Here is a 20,104-nt window from a genome sequence, read left to right on the forward strand (position 1 = left end):
AACGGTAGTGTATATATATATATATATATATATATATATATATATATATATATATATATATGCAGCAGCTAGGGATGATTTTCAGGGAAGGGCTTATATTTAAAGCCCTTCTCCGAAAAATCACTACAGGGGTTGCTGACATCCCACTGCTCTCAATGGGGCGCCGGCAGCAGTGGTAGCCCCATTGAAAGCAATGGGCATTGAGCTTTGCTCACGTGCTTTTTTGGCACATCCGTGCAGCGCTGTTTTGCACACACATATGCGCGTGCAAAACAACGATCGTGTTAGTGAGACCTTGGGCTGCTTTTACATCTGCATTTGGGTTTCAGTTTCCTGTTCTGTTATGGGAACAGGAAAGGGGAATCCTCTGACTGAACGGGTCTGTCTTATGGCGAAGGACTGAGTTTAATGGTGTCCATTTGGTCTCCGTTCAGCTGTACAGCATTTTATCGGATGAGAAGGTCCTGCATACAGCACCTTTTATTCTGGCATTTTCTGCCATATCTGTGCTGAATGGAGTTTCCTAACATAAATGTAATATCAGCCAACAGGGTGTGTATTCATTTGCATACGCTATATTGAGAAAGGGCAGGCACTAATATGACTTTATTATATATCTATAGATAAGAAAGGTAGCAACTCTGGTGTGTTTGTGCCGTGTGAGTACATGATGACATAAATTCAGACAGACACAAGTGTGTAGGTTCAACACCTGCTGTAGTTTGAAGACAGCAGAAGTTTCTTCGGTGAGTACCTGCTTTACTACTCATATAGATATCTGGGTTGTTGCAGTATAAGGGCTTATGCAGATGACCATATGTGCAATTGTACACGCATCAGCGTAATGCATTTGTGTCATCAACGAGAGAGATTAGTGTACATATTGGCGCATAGTACTGAATTTTTGGCACATGCAGGGCCTGTTTACATGCCCGCGCAAAACACCCTTCCCTGATTCAAACTGCTATTTAGCCTAATGAGGTCCAGATGTGTTCTGTTTTTCATGGATTTGCACAGCGTGTTGTGCATCTGCACTCGTATTTGCGTTCTTTCCATAGACGTCTATGGGGGCCTTTGCTGAATAATACACAGAAAGAGAGAACAGGACCACATAGGTCATGTTCTCTCTTTCTGAAAATGCGTGTGCCAAACACTTTTCTGAAAACTAACTCATTGACATGAATGGGTTCTGTTTTCTGTGCATTGCAAAAGTGAGCACAAATACGGTCATCTGAAAAAGCCCTAAGACTTGTCTGGCTGTTGTTCTCCACAGTTTCCTTTGAAACTACCATTTTTATCTGGATCTCTGGTTTCGTGGTGACTTTTCTAGGCCACAGTCCATCATTTTTCGTTTCTTCATCTGAAGCTGTAGCTGTTAAAGTTGTTTTCTAAATAGTTGCTAATTGCCTAGAAATGAACATATACACTATGTGCAGACGTGTACAGTACAGGGTGGGCTTCTATCTTTCTGAGATACAGGTATAAGCTATAGGCCACTCTCCTACATGCGCTTGTAAAATGGCTGCGTTTTTTTTAATGCGTTTTCAGCCGCGTTGACTTGCGTTCATGACAGTGTTTGACTTCGTTTTCTGCACAGTTATAAACACCGCCAAGCAAGCTGAAAATACCAGAACTGAAACGCGTAGCTGATTTACCGCAGATTTTGTTGTATATTTTGGCGCTGATTTGCAGAAGATTTTACCTTTTCAATTGAATTCAAATTTAAGGGGTGAAATCTGCTGCAGAATCCATGACCAATTCTGCAGCAAATCAGCAACCTGTGAATGTGCCATAAGGCCTCCCTCACACAGGCGTTTTTGTACAGCATTTAGCGCTGCGTTCTCAGCGCTGTGTTAAATGCTGTACAATGCTCCCATTCATTTCAGTGGGGCTGCTCACACACATTTCAATGCTGTCCTTTGAAAGTGATATATGTTCTATTTTTGGTGATTTTCATCCCTGTGTTGCCCATTGAAATGAATGGGCAGCAGTTTAAGCACTACTAAAACACACCCCAACTTGGTACGTTGGCAGCGTTAAACACAGGCTGCTACCCTTATTTTCGGGGGCGGTGCTTGAAATATAAGCCCTACCCTGAGAGCTTGCAACAGGTTCCCTTTATAATGTAGCTCTGTACTACAATTGGTGTGCAGCTGTATTGTGCCTCAGTATGGTAAGATATGTAGTATGGCACACAGAAACAAAGCGTTTTCTTTTAAATTACAGGGTGATGATTATTAAACTAGAGGTGCCTCCCCATTCTCGCACTGTCACCTCCTAAAGCCAGCACACCAGCAATGATTGCATCAGATTCAAAACTGCAGGCTGTGCATGTGTGTTCCCATAGAGATTGGCTGGCCTCTATAATATCGTTCACATTGCAGATTTAGTTGCATGCAGTCGCTCCTCCCCAATCTGGGCTGGGTTGAGTGGGTAGCTGCATATAAGTCTGCAGTGGACAATTTAGCTCCTCCAGTTTATAGTCTGGCTCGCTGCCTTTTGTTACAGTCTACGGCGATTGTGCCTACCCTACGGCGATTATGCCGGCCTCATGGCGATTGTGCCTGCTCATCGGCGATTGCGCCTGCTCTGCAGCTTATCAGGTACTGCATTTGTGGCTCTTTTCCAGGAAATATGCTTTTATTTTCCCTCTTACGTCTGTTATTTCCCATAGAGATTAAGTGTGCTGATGTTTGGGGGTGAGAACAGAGAACAAGGCAAGTAAAAACAGATCCAGACTTCTGGGAACCTGCCCCCTGAGCACCATGACGTGGTTTTTGGTGCTGATAGGTGGTGACTGGCTCCCTACAAGAACACAGGCTCCGTGCACACGTCTCTGCTATGTACATGAGGCCTTAGTCTATTTTGTAGTATAAATACATTGAATTCTGCATAGATTGGAAGCTAATAGCTGTTTTTACATGGTTTTAATCATATTTATGCTAATGTATTCACTTTCTTCTTCCACAGCTTAGTCATTGGACATGGCAACTGTGTTGAACCAATTAAAGATTTTCTTGTTTCTGCTGTTATTGGCAGTCCTAGGCTTCATGACCATTTTAGACGAAAAAAGCGCCTGCGTAATGAGTTTCTTCACCTGTAAAGATGATTTGTCGGACACAGCAAAGCAAATATTCAGATCCTACAATGTAATCCCAAGTGCTGTTCTTCGGCAAGGAAACGGTATATTATTTGTGGAGACCACAGATAGAATGGACGAACCACCCTTAGTGTTGTGCTCAATTGAATCAGCAGCCCGAGAAGGATGAGAAGAAAGCCCGAGAACGCTTCCCATCCCTCTCATCCTACCAGAATATCTACTTCTTCCCTCTGCGATTGGAGAAATTATTTGCAGACACACCATTTCTGCCCTGGTATGAGAAGGTAAGGAATGGTAGATGCATGTATACTATTTAGGGAATTGTGTACATACTAGTAGAAAGCCTATCCCAGGAATGGCGTCTACTGTATGTATTAAATATGTGTGTGTATATATATGTATATATATATGTATATATATATATATATATATATATATATATATATATACAGTGGATATAAAAGATCCCCTTCTTGTCTATTGTTGATCTTTTCAAGGAAGCACATAGTATTCATCTCGTCATACCATTCTAGGGCACAGGGGGTTGTACTATCTCTTCAATATCTAGGGATCAAGATTTTAGCTGCATTTATAAGACATAAGAAAATTGATTTGTTCTTCATTAAAGAGCCAAATGTATCCAAGTTCAAAAAGAGAGGGAGGAGAGAGTAATATTAGTTTTGAGGCAGAGTAATCTTTGTATTTCCTCCCAAAGTGGTCTTATTATTGTTTAAGCATCTCCAACAGAGGGGGGGGGGGGGGGGGGGGGGGGATAATCTGGATGTATTTTGTTAAGTAATACCGGGGTTTTGTACCACCTAGATACAATTTTATAATTTAGTTCTTGAAACCCAGAGGAAGACTATGCCGAATGTGAGTTCTGTAGGATTTTCTTTATCTCGACTGCAGAGAAAATAGTATTTAATTCTGTCTCCCATTGGTGGATAAAGGTAGGTTGCTGATCGTTCTGCGTCAGGGCTCTATATGTTTTAGAAATTGCATTTTTAACAGGTATGGGCTTCCACAATAGTTTGTGGAATAGAAAGTTCAGGTCTGTGCCAATAATGTCTGGAGAGTGAATTATAAATCCGTCCCTAATAATGCGTAGGTCTTTGTGTTTGAGGAAGGTCTCCCCCAGACGATAAAAATAGGTTAGTCTCTTGTGTAATTTTTTGTTTGAGTGCTCTAAATTCATTGGGGATTAGTGGGAGGAGGAGAGCAAAGTCACTTATCTGGGGTATGGGTTTGTGTTTTTTATTAGTTTTATGCCATATATTGAAGGTTAGTTGGGTGAAGAGGTTTTAAATCTCTTTGAGTTTGATTTTATTGTATTGAGTGGCCCATAGTAGAGGTTTCTGATTACCATGTAGAGAAAAACGTTCCAGCTCCACCCATAATTTGGATTCTGATTGGTGGGTCAGATCAACCAGACGGTTCAGGTGTGAAGTCATCCTATATTTTGAAATCTGAGAGGCTGAAGCCACCTGATCTTTTTTCTTTTATAAGGGATGCTTGCTTAACTCTATGACCCTTCCCCTGCCAGATGAATTTTGCTATTAGGCATTTCAACTTGGTAAAGAAGTTATGTTGGATTTCTCTTGACAGGGTTTGCAGTAAATACAGAAATTATGGCAAGCATATCATTTTAAGTAGATTCTTCCTGCTGAACCATGAGATGGGCAGAGAGCTCCAAGAAATTAGATCTTTTTCAATATTCTTCATCAGGGGTACAAAATTTCCATCAGAGGGGTATAGGGGTCGCTTTGTAATGAACACAATAAAGACACATCTAATGATGTAATTTTTTAATCAAGGAGGATTCCCACGTGCTACTTGTTAAACAATTCTCTACTTATGGTACTTTGAGTCGTCCTTGGAGTCAGGATTCTGACGGCAAGCAAGCACCCCAGATGACTTCCCTGCAGAGCATGGTATGGTGGTTGTGCTGCTGGAATCTTTACATTCTTGTAAACAGGGATACAAATTTAAGTTGTAAAGATCTGTGAGGTTTGGGGATATTCTTGCCCCTAGATAAGTAATTCATTTACTCGTATTTTTAAATGGTAAAATTTTGGAATCTTCTGTCCCAGAGCCCGTCTCTACATTTATATTTAGCAGTTCTGATTTAGGTTTAATTTAAAGCTAGGTATTTGACTGAAATTTCAAAACTCTTGCAAAATGGGAAGGATTGAGTTTTTAGGCTCTGGGAGAAAAAGCAGCATATGATCTGTGTATAAAGCTGTTTTAAAGCTGCATTTCATACCAATGATTTTGCTATTCTGCCTAATTTTCCCCAGGAGCGTCTCCATAGTAAGTACAAGCAATCCTGTCTAGTTCAGTTTGGGATCTGGACTGCGAGGGAGGGTTCAAAGTTTTTTAAAATTCTGGCAGAGGGAAGGGTGTACAAGGCCATAATCTTATCAAGGCCATAATCTTATCTATAAATAAATCTGGGAAGCCAAATTTTTGGAGCCATTTTGAGGAACGACCAATCCACCCTATTAAAAGCCGTCTCTGCATCAGTGGTGAGAAGGGCTAATGGCGATTTGTTAAATTGAGCTAAATGCAATAAGTTGAATAATTTAGGTGTGTCTTTTGTTTCTCTGTTTGGTATGAAGCCATTCTGTTCTAGGTTGATTAGACTAGGTAAAATTGGTTTCATTCTGTTAGCTAGAATCTTAGTGCACAGCTTAACGTCATTACTAATAATGATATGGGCCTATAGCTCCTACATAAGGTGGCATCCTTTCCCTCTTTGGGGATTAAAGTCACGTGATCTGTCAACCCCTCTTTTTGGAAAGGGTTTCCTTTGCTAATGGAATTGAAATACTATATTAGATGAAGGAAAGGATTTCTTTGAAGATTTTGTAATATAATGACCCGAAACCATCAAGATCTGGGCTTTTTCCATTTGGACTTGTCTGAATACTTTCCCCCACTTCTTGAGGAGTAATCAGTTTATGAAATATTTGCAATTGATTTGTGGGTATACAAAGGAGATTAACAGAGTCCAGGAAGTTGCAGATCCTTTGGTATTTATCTGGTAATGACTCTATGGGACCTTTGATATTATATAAATTGTTATAATATGCATGAAAGATTTTGAATATGTCCGAAGTTATATAATGTAGTTCATCATTTTTTATTTTTACCTTTGGGGATAAAATACCTTTAGTATTCTGATTCTTAATCAGGGCTGCAAGGTTTTAACCACATTTCTCGAAGAAAGCATAGCGCTTATATCTTACAAAGAAGAGGTACTTCTCCAGTTTTTGGTTGAGGAGCCCCTTTAATTTAATGCGCAGGTTGAAAAGGTCCTTTTCGTGGTGGTGTGAAAATGTTTTGTTGCAGGTTTCTATATGCTTAATCTGTTCAAGAATATATATATCTTCACTCTCTTTTTTCTTTTCTCTTCCTTGCACCCAGTTCAATGAATAAACCTCTTATTACAGCCTTATGGGCCTCCCACAGAATAGAGTGGTAGTATGGCTCCAGAGCATTCTCCCTGAAATAATGCTGTAGACTCTTGTGTATATATTCAATATCTTTTTTGTTTTTCAATAAATTATCGTTTAGTAACCAGTTGGATGCAGACCTCCTCCTGGGGGAGATAGACAATCTAAAGAAAACAGGGGAGTGATCTGAGTAAAGAATAGGCTTGGAGACTGTATCCAACAGTGAGTGTGTGATGTACATGTAATCAATTCTCAAGTATTTTTTATGAACCAGGGAGTAAAAGGAGAAATCCTTTGTGTCTGGATTGAGTGCTCTTCATGGGTCCACCAAGTTGAGATCCGCCAACAGCTTCTTTTTTAAAAAACATTTTCTTTTTATTGAAAGAATAAGAGAGAGTTGCCAAAGCAATTAAGGACATTCGGATCTCGCAGGACCCGGATAAAACATGCATGTAGAATACAAACACATAAAACATTGTACTGGCAAATATTTGAAGGGGAAATGGGGTGTAGGGCTGTCGGGTGGGGGGAGGGCAGTGGACAGGGGGGGGGGAAGGGAGGGGAGATGGGGGAAACGAACAGCAAGTTGTAAACTCATTAACAGGCATGGAAAATGAGGCAGGTCATTGTAGCTGGTGAAAAGTCGTCTAATAAATTTAATTGTCTAAAATGTTTCTGTTTCCCTTAAACTGGATCCAGGGCCTCCAGAGGGTTGTGAAATTGTCCTTAGTCCCCGACTCCCGGGCCAGAACCTCTTCAAAGCAAAATATTTGTGTGACCCTTTCCCTCCAGTGGGATAGTTGTGGGGCTTCCTTCTCTCTCCAGAAAAGCGGGACCATGAGCATGGCCGCTGCCAACAAAATTGTCGGCAAGCTTTTGTTTGAAGGATTAAATTGACTAGTGGGCAGCCAAATCACGATCTCCTCCAGTCTAAAGGAGAAGGAAGTGTGGCATATTTTATTAATAGAATTAGTGACTGACTGCCAAAAGGGTTTGATCTTTAAGCATTGCCATCACATGTGTAGGGCGGCTCCCTTTTCTTCCTCGCATCTCCAACAGACGTTTGACGATGCAGGGGTTGTTTTTGATGTTATAACAGGGGTCCTGTACCACCTAGTCAGGATCTTGTAGGAGTTCTCTTGAATTCTAACGCATCTGGAGAAACCGGGTGAGTTTTTCAGTACTTTAAGAGTCTCCTCCCTGCTGAGGTTGAGTCCCAGCTCTCTCTCCCATTCCCTGAGAAACTAGGGCCTCTCAGGAGAGATCTGTAAGGGAAGGCCTTTGTATAGACTCCCGACTAGTTTCTTCGGACGGGAGGGAGATGTATGTCTCGAACCAGAGGGGGTCCCTCAGGTTGCATACGTTAGTTGTCTGGAAGCGCCTCAAGGAGTGATAAAGACCTGCTCTGCTAAGGAAGTTAACGGCAAAGTGAGGAAAATCAGTATCCAATTGCGTCTGATTTGTTAATTTAGGGCCTTTGAGAATGTCGTAAATTGTGATGTCCTTGTGTTTATCCCAGATCCCCTCTACCTGAAGTGGTCTGTTCACTAGAATGGCTGGGATAAAGGAGGCTGGGATCATAGGGGGTAGGGATTTTTCTTCAGTTGTCCCCATACGTACTGACCTAAGTACTCTGATTGTACTCTTTGTGATAGGGCTGAGAGGAGTATGTTTTCCCAGAGGAGGCCCATATGCCCAGAGCAGGACCTGATTTTTCCTACCAAGTATAGTTCGTTCTAAGCCGAGGGTAGGTGAGGTAATCTCATTGTCAATCAAGGAGATCCACCTGACTATGTGAATCGCTTTATGATATAGCTGAAGATTCGGAAGACCAGCGCCTCCTTGAGGGCGTTTTTGTATAAGATAAGAGAACGCTTGGCGCGATTTATGCCCATCCCATATGAAATTTCTAAACAGTTTGTGTACTTGTGAAAAGAAAAAGCTAGGGATCTCTATTGGGACTGAATGAAGGATATAGATGATGGGTGGGAGTATATATGTGGAGATACGATTCTTTCTACCCAACCATAAAATTAGTGGCAGGTTAAATTGTTTGAGTTGATTCTTAACTTTTTAATCAGCGGGGTGTAGTTGGCGTCGTAAAGGTGAGAGGGATTGGCAGTTAATAAGATGCCCAGGTATTTGATGAATGAAGGAGGCCATCTAAAAGCAAATTGATTTTTAAGATTGCTAATGGTATGGAACGGGGCAGAGACATTCAGCACTTCTGATTTATCATAATTAATTTTAAAATTGGACAGTTTGACGAAGAGGTCAAATGTACCCATGAGAGCCAGAATAGCTTTTCTTGGGTTAGTGGTGAGGACCAAGAGGTCGTCCGCAAAGGCCGCTGTGGTGTGTGTAGAGTACCCTACCTTGAGGCCCTCAATATCCGGATTCTTCCTGATTTCTTGGAGTAGTGTCTCCATCACAAGGATGAAGAGGGTGGGGGATAGAGGGCAACCTTGTCTGGTTCCGTTTCCAATAGAGAAGGGTCTCGACAGTGTGCCGTTGACCTGGATTCTGGCCCACGGGTTTGAGTATAAAGAGAATAGGGCTCTGATGAAAGAAGGCGGGAAACCAAACCTCATGTAATTCCAGTCGACCCTATCAAAGGCCTTTTCGGCGTCCGTGGAAATCAGAACCAGCGGGAGTTTGTTACATTTAGCATAGTGTATGACGTGGATTGCTCGAGTTGTATTAAATTTCCCCTCCCTGCCCGGGATGAAGCCCACTTGGTCAGGGTTTATCAGTTTAGGGAGAAAGGGGGCTATTCTTTGGGCAAAGAGCTTTGCTAATAATTTAATATCTGCATTTATAAGTGAGATGGGACAATACTTACTACATTGATCCGGGTCCTTTCCTTCTTTGGGAATTAAAGAGATGTATGCCTCTAAGGACTGTTTCGGCAGAGAGGAGGGAGTTACACAGTTTGGTTAGGAATGGGATTAGTATGTTTGCGAACTTTGTTGTAATAAAGGATTGGGAGCCCATCAGGGCCTGGGCTCTTTCCATTAGGAATGGAAGCCAACACCTCAGCTACCTCCTCCTCTGTGACCGGACGTAGGAGAGAAAAAGCATCTTCCTTGGTCAGTCCTGGGAGTCTTAGGGTGCTCAAGAAATTGAGTGTGGCATCCTGAGGCAACTCAGAGTCCCTGAGTAAATTGTATAGAGCTGTGTAGTATTTTTCTAATTCTCCAGTCATGTCCTCTGTGGATGTCACTACAGTTCCTGTGGGGGCCCTGATCTGTGAGATAAAGGATTTCTCTTTCTGTTCTTTGATAAGTCTCTTTGTTGTTTTTGAACCTCTATCTCCGTGAATGTAAATTGCGTATTTGGAGGTGAACAGGGTCTTTGCTGATTTTATGTTTAAGACATTTTTAAGTTTGTCCCTTAGGTCTTTGAGTTCCAGAAGAGTGTTGTTGTTAGGATTGTTTCTATTTGAGGTTTTTTTAGCAGAGATTTGAGTAAGGAGGGAGTTGGTCTCCTCTCTTTGTCGCTTAACTCTGGTGCTCAAGGCTTATGTAGGCCTTGAGTGCCTCCCACACAATTGGGATGGGCATCTCATGAGAGACGTTAATTTTAAAGAATTCTTCTAGCTTTTCAGCTAAATGAGTGCAGTTGTCCCTCACGTTTATAAGTGTACAATTAAGGCGCCAATTCCACTCTCTCTTCGGCAGACTGTCCACCAACAGGGAAAGAAAAATGGGGGCGTGGTCCAAAACAGTTATCGGGCCAATATCAGTTGAGGTGACTGAGTTTATATATTTACCTGATATCAGGAGGTAGTCAATTCTATGGTAGGATGCATGAATGGGGAGAAGTATGTATACTCTCGGAGCCCGGGGTTTAGTAGTCTCCAGGCATCTCACAGGTTCAGTTCTGACATCAGGCTCCTCAGTCTGAGGGTCTGATTTCGAGAGGTCGGAGCGGTAACCGAGGTAGTATCAACTAATTGGTCTAGGACTAGATTGAAGTCCCCTCCAACCAAGCGCACACGTTCCGCAAATCCTTAGAACTTGTTCAGGATCTATGTTAGCCACAGAATTTGATTTTTATTAGGGGCGTACAGGTTGGCGAAGGATATCATTTTGTGTGCCACCGTTCCTTTTAAAAAGAAGTATCTACCACCTGGGTCCAACCCAGAACTCACAGGAACGAAGGGGATATTTTTACTGATTGCAATGGAGATGCCGAGGAATGCATGCTGTGGAACCATTGACTATAATTGTGGGTTGGGAGGTTGGGGATGCGGTTATGGCGAAAGTGAGTTTCTTGCAGAAACACCACCTCTGAATTGTATTTTTTCAAGAGAGAGAAGCTCTGAGACCTCTTCTGGGGGTTATTCCAGCCTCTGACATTAAATGAGATAATTTTAACCTCTGGGGAGAGAGTAGAGAAGAGGGAGAGAACGGGAGAAAGAGTCGCCCAAAAAGCTTAGTGGAGAATTAGAGAGAGAGAGAGAGACCGAACCTTAGGTCTCAATCTGTTGTCTCTTTTTGTGTCTTGGACTTCTAGGGGCTCTGTTGAGTAACCAGCTCTCGGGTTTCTTCAGTTGGGGCAATTGATTTTTAGTCTGGCACGGTAGCCACGATGGTATGTCAATCGGAGTTATCTCAAGTTTCTCCCATGCCTTTTCGAGATCTTTCGGTGTCCTGATGGTTATCTGCTGGCCATCTTTGAAAGTAGAGAGGCCAAACGGGTAGAGCCATCTCACCGATAGCTTTTTTGAATGCAATGCCTCCGTCAATGGTTTCAGTATACGCCTCTTGGCCAGCGTACTGGGAGCAATGTCCTGAAATAAGAGGATTTTACTATCTTCGTAGACAATCTCGCGCACGTCACTGGCCTTCTGTAGGATAGCCGCAGTGTCCAAGTAATTTAGCAGGCCACAGATGACATCCCTCGGTGGTTCCCGTGGCGACGGTTTGGGCCTTGAGGCCCTGTAGATATGCTCTATTACTATCTCGTCTGCTCTGTCTTTTCTGAGCAAGGACTGGAAGATATGTGCAGTGGCCAAGTTTAATGCCTCAGGTGCCGTGGATTCTGGTAAGCCTCTGAAGCGAATGTTCTTTCTTCGGCTTCTGTTTTCTTGGTCCTCAATTAGAAGCATTGCATGGTTTAACTGGTCTTGATGCTCCAATAGGGTGGACTGGAGAGCTAGATTGTGTTGTACCAGTTCTTGATGCGCATTTTCCAGGTCCTCAACTCTGTGGCCGATTTGTTTGACTTCTGATTTTACATCTGCCAATTCTTTCATGACCGGGGAAATAGGTTGGGTCAGAATTTTTTTAAGGAAAGAGCGGGAGATCGGGTCTCTGTATGCATCCTCAATGTGTTCCGAGGTGACTGAGGCACACTCTAAATCTGAGTCCTCCGTATGCTGTTCGACTGTATTATAAAGCGAGGATTTCTGTTTTTGTGCCGCCAGGAGTTGTGTTTTTTCTTGAGATATTTGTCCATCTCGGCTTGGTTTTTACTGCCTCTGGGTGTTTCTACTTGATCCTTGTGTCTGTCTTTTCTAATTTTCACTATTTTGTAAAAGTGTGTTAAAGTACTTCGCTGGGAGCTAATAACTCAAAATTATGCGACAAAACAGTGCTCATCTGGTCAGCTTGTTGGTAGTTACATGGGTCTCAGGGGTCTCCCTTTACATGGTGAGTAGCTAGTTACCCATATTGGGCCTTCTGTGCTCCTGCTTCACAAAGGCTGAGATTGGCTAGGTTCAGCGGGAGTACCAGGGGTCTTGTATTAGCAGCTTAGTGGAGATATCTTTGCCTTCCCGCCGTCCGAGTATTGGCTATAACAGCTACCCCCCGTCTTAGGGGGAGTTGGGGGAGTGGGTGGGGGAGAGCATGGCGACTAAATAGTCAAAGGGGAGTAAGAGAAAACGCGGGTGGCAATGTCTGAGGGTGTGCAGAGGGCAACACTGGCAGTACTAGTTGTGGGTCAGCAAGGGTGTAAGTGGTGCTTTTCAGGTAATTTACCTCTGTGCTCTTGTGTGCCCTCAACCCCCGGCAGGTGTGTTTCTTCAGGGCCCTGTCCCCTGGCCTGTTCTGCAGAGTCTGCCAGTGGTGCCTGGGTGTGGTGTAATGCAGACAGATAGCCTCTGCTTTGGGCACTCACCACTCTCTGCCGTCCGTCCGCCAGGCGCTTCAGTCCCTTCACTCTCCACGTCCACCTCCGTAGTTCTTTATGCTGCTTCCCGCTCCTCGGCGCCTTCCTTCTCTGAGACTGCAGCAGCGGTCCCCTGCCTCTAGCGTCGCCAGCGTCTCCGTCGGGGTTGCGGGCTGCCTCTGGGCCTGTCCAGGGGACAGAGATCTGGCAATGCTCCTCTCACCTCCAGAAGCCCTGCCACCGCCTCAGTCCGCAGTGACGGCGCGTCTCACAGGCAACACACTTCATTTCGCTCCCGCTGGCACAAGACCTGATCGGCCACCTCTGGAGTGGTGAGTTCCCTCCTCAGGGCAGTGTGTGGTGACCTCGGCGGGTGTGGATGGGACTTCCGCTGGTGATAAACGCCGTCTTTTTGGTGGGTAATGGCGGAGCTCAGCCTCGTGCGTCCTTCGGCCTCAGCGGCTAGGCCACGCCCACTGCCAACAGCTTCTTAATTTTTTTTTTAATTTAGGGAAGGAGACAGCTGAGGAGCCATTTGAGGTGTTTAAGGTGGGATTGAGCAGGGTGTTGAAACTCGAGTAATTGGTTAATTACATTAGTGAAAAAGAGTCTTCATGGCAATTGGGGGGATAAATATAAACTAAGGTGAATATCTTGTCACGAATTGTACTCTTGACAAAGATGTACCTGCCCTCTGAGTCCACTTTGGTATTTAGTGCTTTGAATAACATCTGCCGCATGCACGGGGGACACGGCTGCTGAAAGAGCTGAATGTGATTGGCTGAGCACCTCAGCCAATCACATTCAGCTCTTTCAGTAGGCAGGGATTTTAAATCCCCGCCTGCTGATAGATCAGCACCACAGAGCAGGGGAAAGCAGGAGAAGATGCAGCTGAGCCCTGGCAGCTGAAGCAAGGTGAGAATCTGTTATTTTTGTTTTTTACAGCACTTTAACTGGATTTTCAGGGAAGGGCTTATATTTAAAACGCTTCCCTGAAATCAATTGATGGGGTGCAAGCAGCAGAATACTCTACCGCAGCTGACAAGTGTGACAGCTGCGGTAGAGAATTGAAGAATTCCTCTGCTGCATCTGTCACAGATGTGGCATCAGAAAGGTAATGCAGACAGCAATACTCCATTGTACCAGGTAAGGTGGGACTCAACAATATAAATGCCAGCCACGGAAGGAGCCTGGATCCAGAGACTCCAAATAGCACTGAGAGAAAAGTAAATCCACGGCAGCAGGAAAGATGCAGTAAAAGTCCAACGTTTTATTCCTCAATATCACCCATGCAACGTTTCGATCTGTTACCAGATCCTTGTCAAGCATGATAACACTTTAAAACACTTTTAACCCCACCATTAAAAACAGATATAATACAGCTGGATGAATAATCCAGTACCTGTAAAGCATGAGCTCACATCTTCCATGGCGTCCGGTTCCTCCAGCGTCACCCGATAGTTAATACGTATGCGCGGGAGTATCAGAGTCCCGCGAGATTTCGGACGTAATCAGCCGATGTGTCATAGTAATGCACAAACTGTTACCATACAGCGCGGCACGGGGTCCCGCGGTCAGCGCGCGTCGCTCCGGCGTCGGCTCCGGTGGCCTGGAGCCCTGTGTCGAGGGCATCCCAGCAGCTTGGGGCGGCCGGTGGGCGGCGGCGTGGGAGTGTCCGCCCGTAGGGTGCCGCCCGCACTCCTCCGTTCTTCTTATACAGCAGTGGGTGGAGTGGCCTCCTCCCACTCTCCGCCCCTGGGCGGAGCCGTGTGGTTAAAAGACTGCCAGTGAGTTGAGCTCACTGCCAGTTATTGGTTCTGCTTTCATCTGGTCAGTCTGTCTGCAGTTTACCTCAGCCAATCCCTAGTTGCCGGTCAGCTCCTTCTTGCTATCCTTTGCTTAGTCTGTTTCTGTTGGTCCTGTTAGCCTCTAGTCTGGTCTGTCTCAGTCAGCACTAGTTGCTATTCAGTGTCCTGTCAGTTTGCCTGTGAGCTCCATCTCCAGCCCTGCTTGTACTTGTAAGTTCTGTTGGTTTGTTCCACCTGCCTCTTCTGTCGGCACTCTGTCCCCCGTTAGTGAGTTTCCATCTAGGTAGTCGCCAGGTCCCTAGCCAGAGCAGGGACCGTCGCCCAGTTGTCCGCTTGGGGTTAGCCAGGACCGGGGCAAGTAGGCAGGGACAGTGGGGTGCGGGAAGTTCAGGGCACCCCACCTGGCGCTCGGTGGGGCAGAGTGCCGTAGCACAAACGGCCTCAGGCTCTGTCCCACATAGTGCGCAAGCGCGGGCACAGCTAAAGCACGCGTAACCATGGCAACAACAAAATGCCTGGTATAGGAAAGAAGGAAGTGCAGTTCTGGAGTGACGAACTCTATAATCTACGGTTAGCCTTAATAGACCGAAGTGTCACTAAATCATATAGAGAGAGCATACCATGCCACTAATATCTGTATATGGACTTTGTAGAATATCGAGGAAAAAGATACCGCAACTGTTTTAGAGATGTAAACCTTATTATGTAATAGTGGGCTTAATATATCAGGTATATATATATTGCATACATTGACAAATAGTCATTAGCAAATATAAGGGAATATATACCTATAGAGTACTTTAGTATTAAATACATAATATGCTTATACACAATATTTATCTTAAAAAGTGTGACTATTGTAAATAAATAGTCCACTAAATTCAGAACCATGATATAAAGGCCACCACTGGAATAGATAATCAGTATTATATATTCAATACCACAAGCCCAAATAACGTCCATAAATGACCAAAATGAGTAAACGTCACTCCAGTATTTATCACGGTAAATTGCGATTTTGCGCGATCGCGATTTTAACATTACAAGTCCCATAGACCCCTGCAGAAAAAAAATGCTGCGAATTTCGCAGGGAAAAAAAAACGCCAGTGGGTGGGCGCCCTAAGGGTGACTACCCTTTACAGTTTTTTTTCACTGCGAAATTCGCAGCGGTTCTTTTTCTGCTGGGTCAAAGGGACTTGTAATGTAAAAATTGCGATCGCGCAAAATCGCAATTTACCGCGAAAGCGTGATTTTGCGCGATCGCGATTTTAACATTACAAGTCCCATAGACCCCTGCAGAAATAAAACTGTAGTGGGTAGTCACCCTAAGTCAAGTGTCAGGTCTTGGAAAATTAAAAGGGTTGTCCCGCGGCAGCAAGTGGGTCTATACACTTCTGTATGGCCATATTAATGCACTTTGTAATGTACATTGTGCATTAATTATGAGCCATACAGAAGTTATAAGAAGTTTTTCACTTACCTGCTCCGTTGCTAGCGTCCTCGTTTCCATGGAGCCGACTAATTTTCGCCGTCTAATGGCCAAATTAGCCGCGCTTGCGCAGTCCGGGTCTTCTTCTTTTCTCAATGGGGCCGCTCGTGCAGGATGCCGGCTCTGTGTAGCTCCGCGCCGTCACGTGCCGATTCCAGCCAATCAGGAGGCTGGAATCGGCAATGGACCGCACAGAAGCCCTGCGGTCCACCGAGGGAGAGGATCCCGGCGGCCATCTTCAGCAGGTAAGTAAGAAGTCACCGGAGTGCGGGGATTCAGGTAAGCACTCTCCGGTGTACTTTTTTAACCCCTGCATCGGGGTTGTCTCGCGCCGAACGGGGGGGGGGGGGGGGGGGGTTGAAAAAAAAAAAACCCGTTTCGGCGCGGGACAACCCCTTTAAGATCTATTTATCAGCATTTTCGATCTTTTTAGCCAGCCCTACGACAGATTTAGGAATTCCTCTGATTTATTATTTCTCCTTGAGCAATTTTCTAAGTTGTCAATTTGTAGTTTTTCAATGTAGGCTTCCTTGTGTTTATCAATGAGGATCTCTGTCACTCTCTCCGAGTGGTTAACCACCTGGGTACAAGTGCCCTCCAATGTTTGTACTCTTGAGTAAATTTGTTTGACATCTTTCTCAGCTCCGATATTTCTTCCTTAATTGCCTGAGTAAATTCTTTGAATAAGTCTCTTATACAATCTTTGGTTGGCAAGACCTTAATGTAATCTCTTAGTTCAGAGACGTCTTGTGATTGCACCTCTTTTTCGAAATCGCTATCTGAATCTGGTGGCGGGGCTAATAGAGATGAGGATTTGCCTTCTTCACCGATGTTCCTTGTTTTCATGGGTTTCAGGATTTCAGACGTGATTTTTTTGAAGAGTTGTTTGTTTTCCAGAGATCTGTTAGTATAGTATAGTATTTTTGTTTGTTTCAGGATTGGCAATTCTGGTATTTTTCCCCATTTTGTCTGCTTTCAAATATCTCTACGCTGGAAGAGAGGTAGATCTTATTTGTTCACATTAGTAAATTGTTGTCTTGCAGTTGTTTTCTGAAGTACAACGGGACCGTAGTAGAGCAAACTGTAATATATGGTGAGCTGAGACGTTGAAACGTTAGTGTTATTGGTTGAAAATGGTGACTTATCTATATGCATAGATATATTATTTTTGGTAAATTAATTTAATGCTGTAGAGATGCTCTATAGAGAAATTAATGTGATGTGATTTGCTGTAAGTATCGTTTTCAGCCACTAGGAGGTGCAATAGTCCACTAGTTGGATGCCATTAATATTAAGCTTGTGTGTAGCAAAGTTGAATTTCTTGCTGCTACCAGAAGAGGCTGTATATATTCTGAGGTGACACTGAGCAGTGAAATTCAGGCCCTTATATGTGATGGGTATCTGGCTCAATGAGATATAAGGTACTGTCTCCAAACTGCTGCTGTGCTGTTACTGGAGAGTGATGAGTGGGCACAAGAAGGTGGTCTTAGGCTGCAGGCTCTGTATGTATGTGCCAGGCATTCACCTTCTGTGATGTTAGCCCTGCTTCTCAGGGGCTTGAATGGAGTCTTGCAGACCCAGAGCAGAAGGGATTAACTTGCAGGGTCTTCAGCCCTCCACCACCTTGTGCAACCCAGTGGTGAGTCTCTCACCGCTATTTAGTTTCCACAAGTTGGCAGTCACTGCAGTGTTGGGCCCTCTCGCTGAGCCTTAGGGATAGCCACAATAGGTGTCGGGGTCCCGGGCAGGATGCATGGCCTCCGCAACGGCAGATGGATATGCCATTAGTCCTCTATCCCCGTTGGGCCACTCGGGGACCAGAAGTGTAACCTCACCAGGCCGGGTGGCTAGGAAAGCCGACGGCTTTCAATGGCGGGTAGGCTGCAACTCTCTGGGACCACCTAGGGGCACCGGCAGTCTCTCTGCACGTACCTCTCCTCACCGGGTACGCCGGGCAGCCGACGGAAGCAGTCAGGAAGTCGCTCGTATATAAAGAATGGAGGTTGTTTGTGTGGGTCTCCAGGAGCTAATCCACTTTGCGTCTGCTCTCCTCTGGCGCCCGGCCATGCCACCCTTACATTACACTTTTTATTTTAAATTTAACAAAGAAGAAACAGAAAATACAAAAGGAATGACATACTTATGCTGAAGAGCATGTCCAGCATGAAATTATACATGTTATTGAATGCAAGATCTGTTATTAATACAGGTAAAGCTTTGTTCAAACCTTATAATGAAGGAATAATATAATACGTCATTTGTGCATTGAATGGTAACTAAGAACCTATAACTGTAATTTGCGGTTACCATGTATAACATATTTGCTTTGAGGCCTAGGGGCTATAATTTAAGGCGTTTAAGATGTTCAAGACACGGAAGAGTTTGGAAGGAGAGGTATAGTAAAAGGCATTATGGACTAAATAGGAGAGGGAAAGTAATTTAACCATAGGTTCCAATTGGATAAAAATGAATTTAGTGTTCTGTTTTGGATTGCCACCATTTTCACATTTGTGCAGTTGGATGAGACTGCAGAAATTATTTCTTCTATGGAAGAAGTCTTAAAACTTTTCCAATTCCGAGCACCTGAGAGATGGGTTACATGAAGTACAGTAAACCTTTGAGTAGCATTGCTCTTAAGTAACACGGTTTTCAACTTAGGTAAATGTGTCAGGGCAGCGGCGGTCCCTCAAATAAAGTTGCATTCCTCATATAAGGGCGCCGACTGCTCCATGACGCCAGGCGCCGCTCAGTGAGCCAGCGCGCAGCTGATGCCAGTCACTTCCTGCTTCTCCTGCATCAGCGCGCGCCTACTCCTCCCCCTCCCCTCTCCACAGTGCACAGTGCCGGCTGAACGTTGCTGTATCTGCCTGCCTCCTGACACAGTACAGCAGCTGAATCCCCAAAGTGCCGGCGAACGCTGCCTGCCTGCTGAATCCCCACTGTACTGCAAAATGTAAGTACTGTACAGATGATTACAGTACAGTAAAGAAACGTTTGCAAATAAATACTGCAGTCCTATGTCAAAGCATAGATAAGACAGTGATCTTTTTATTATAAAATGATGTCATTGAATGGCTGTGATTGGCTGAAGGCACGTGTGTTTTCTGGAGGCGGGGATTTCAAGCCCTGTGTCCAGAAAGCAACGCTCTGCCGGGGACCAGGAGGGAGCGACAGCCTGCAACAGCGCCGCAGAACGCCAGGAGAAGTGAGTAATGATTTTTATTCTTTGCTCCGCTGTATTCCCGGCGTATAAGGTGACAGTTGGGGGGTCGTCTTATACGCCCCGTCGCCTTATACGCCGGTATATACGGTATAAATTTTTATTTTTACACATTTCTGGATGAATTGCAGGGAAGGGCTTATATATTTAAGCCCTTCCCGACAATTCATCCTGCGATCGCCGGCAGCCCATTGCTTTCAGTGGAACTTGCTGTATTGCCGGCTCCATTGAATTCAATGGTCTAACACCGTTCTTCTCTGCCACAGCTGTTACAGCTATGGCACAGGAGAACGAACTTTATGCTGACAGTGGACAGTGGGGGGGGGGGGCACTCTTGCCGCTATTGTGGCTTAATAGTGGGACCTGTGAACTTGAGATGCAGCCCAACATGTAGCCCCTCGCCTGCCCTATCTGTTGCTGTGTCGTTCCCATCACTTTCTTGAATTGCCCAAATTTTCACAAATAAAAACCTTAGCGAGCATCGGCGATATACAAAAATGCTCGGGTCGCCCATTGACTTCAAGCATCGCAAAAAGTTCGTCCCGAGTAACGAGCACCCGAGCATTTTGGTGCTCGCTCATCTCTACTTATGAACATATATATATATATATTTTTTTTGTAAATACACAGAACGTAATACTAACCCCCCACAAAAACTCATAATACCACCCATAAAGATACCACCCACGAAAACACATAATACCACCCATGAAACATGATACCACCCACGAAAAAAAAAAAAAAACAAACATATAATACCACCCACAAACCCATATAATGCATAATAATTAGAGATGAGCGAGCACCAAAATGCTCGGGTGCTCGTTACTCGGGACGAAATTATCGCGATGCTCGAGGGTTCGTTTCGAGTAACGAACCCCATTGAAGTCAATGGGTGACTCGAGCATTTTTGTA

The 20,104-nt window shown here is 44.4% G+C and overlaps 1 pseudogene; it reads left to right on the top strand.

The window, feature by feature from the left end:
- Positions 1–625: 625 nt before the first annotated feature.
- Positions 626–20,104, top strand: part of LOC136610040 (alpha-1,4-N-acetylglucosaminyltransferase-like) — a 28,560-nt pseudogene continuing 9,081 nt past the window's right edge.

Source organism: Eleutherodactylus coqui, chromosome 1, assembly GCF_035609145.1.
Source record: "Eleutherodactylus coqui strain aEleCoq1 chromosome 1, aEleCoq1.hap1, whole genome shotgun sequence".
Classification (NCBI taxonomy): Eukaryota; Metazoa; Chordata; class Amphibia; order Anura; family Eleutherodactylidae; genus Eleutherodactylus; species Eleutherodactylus coqui.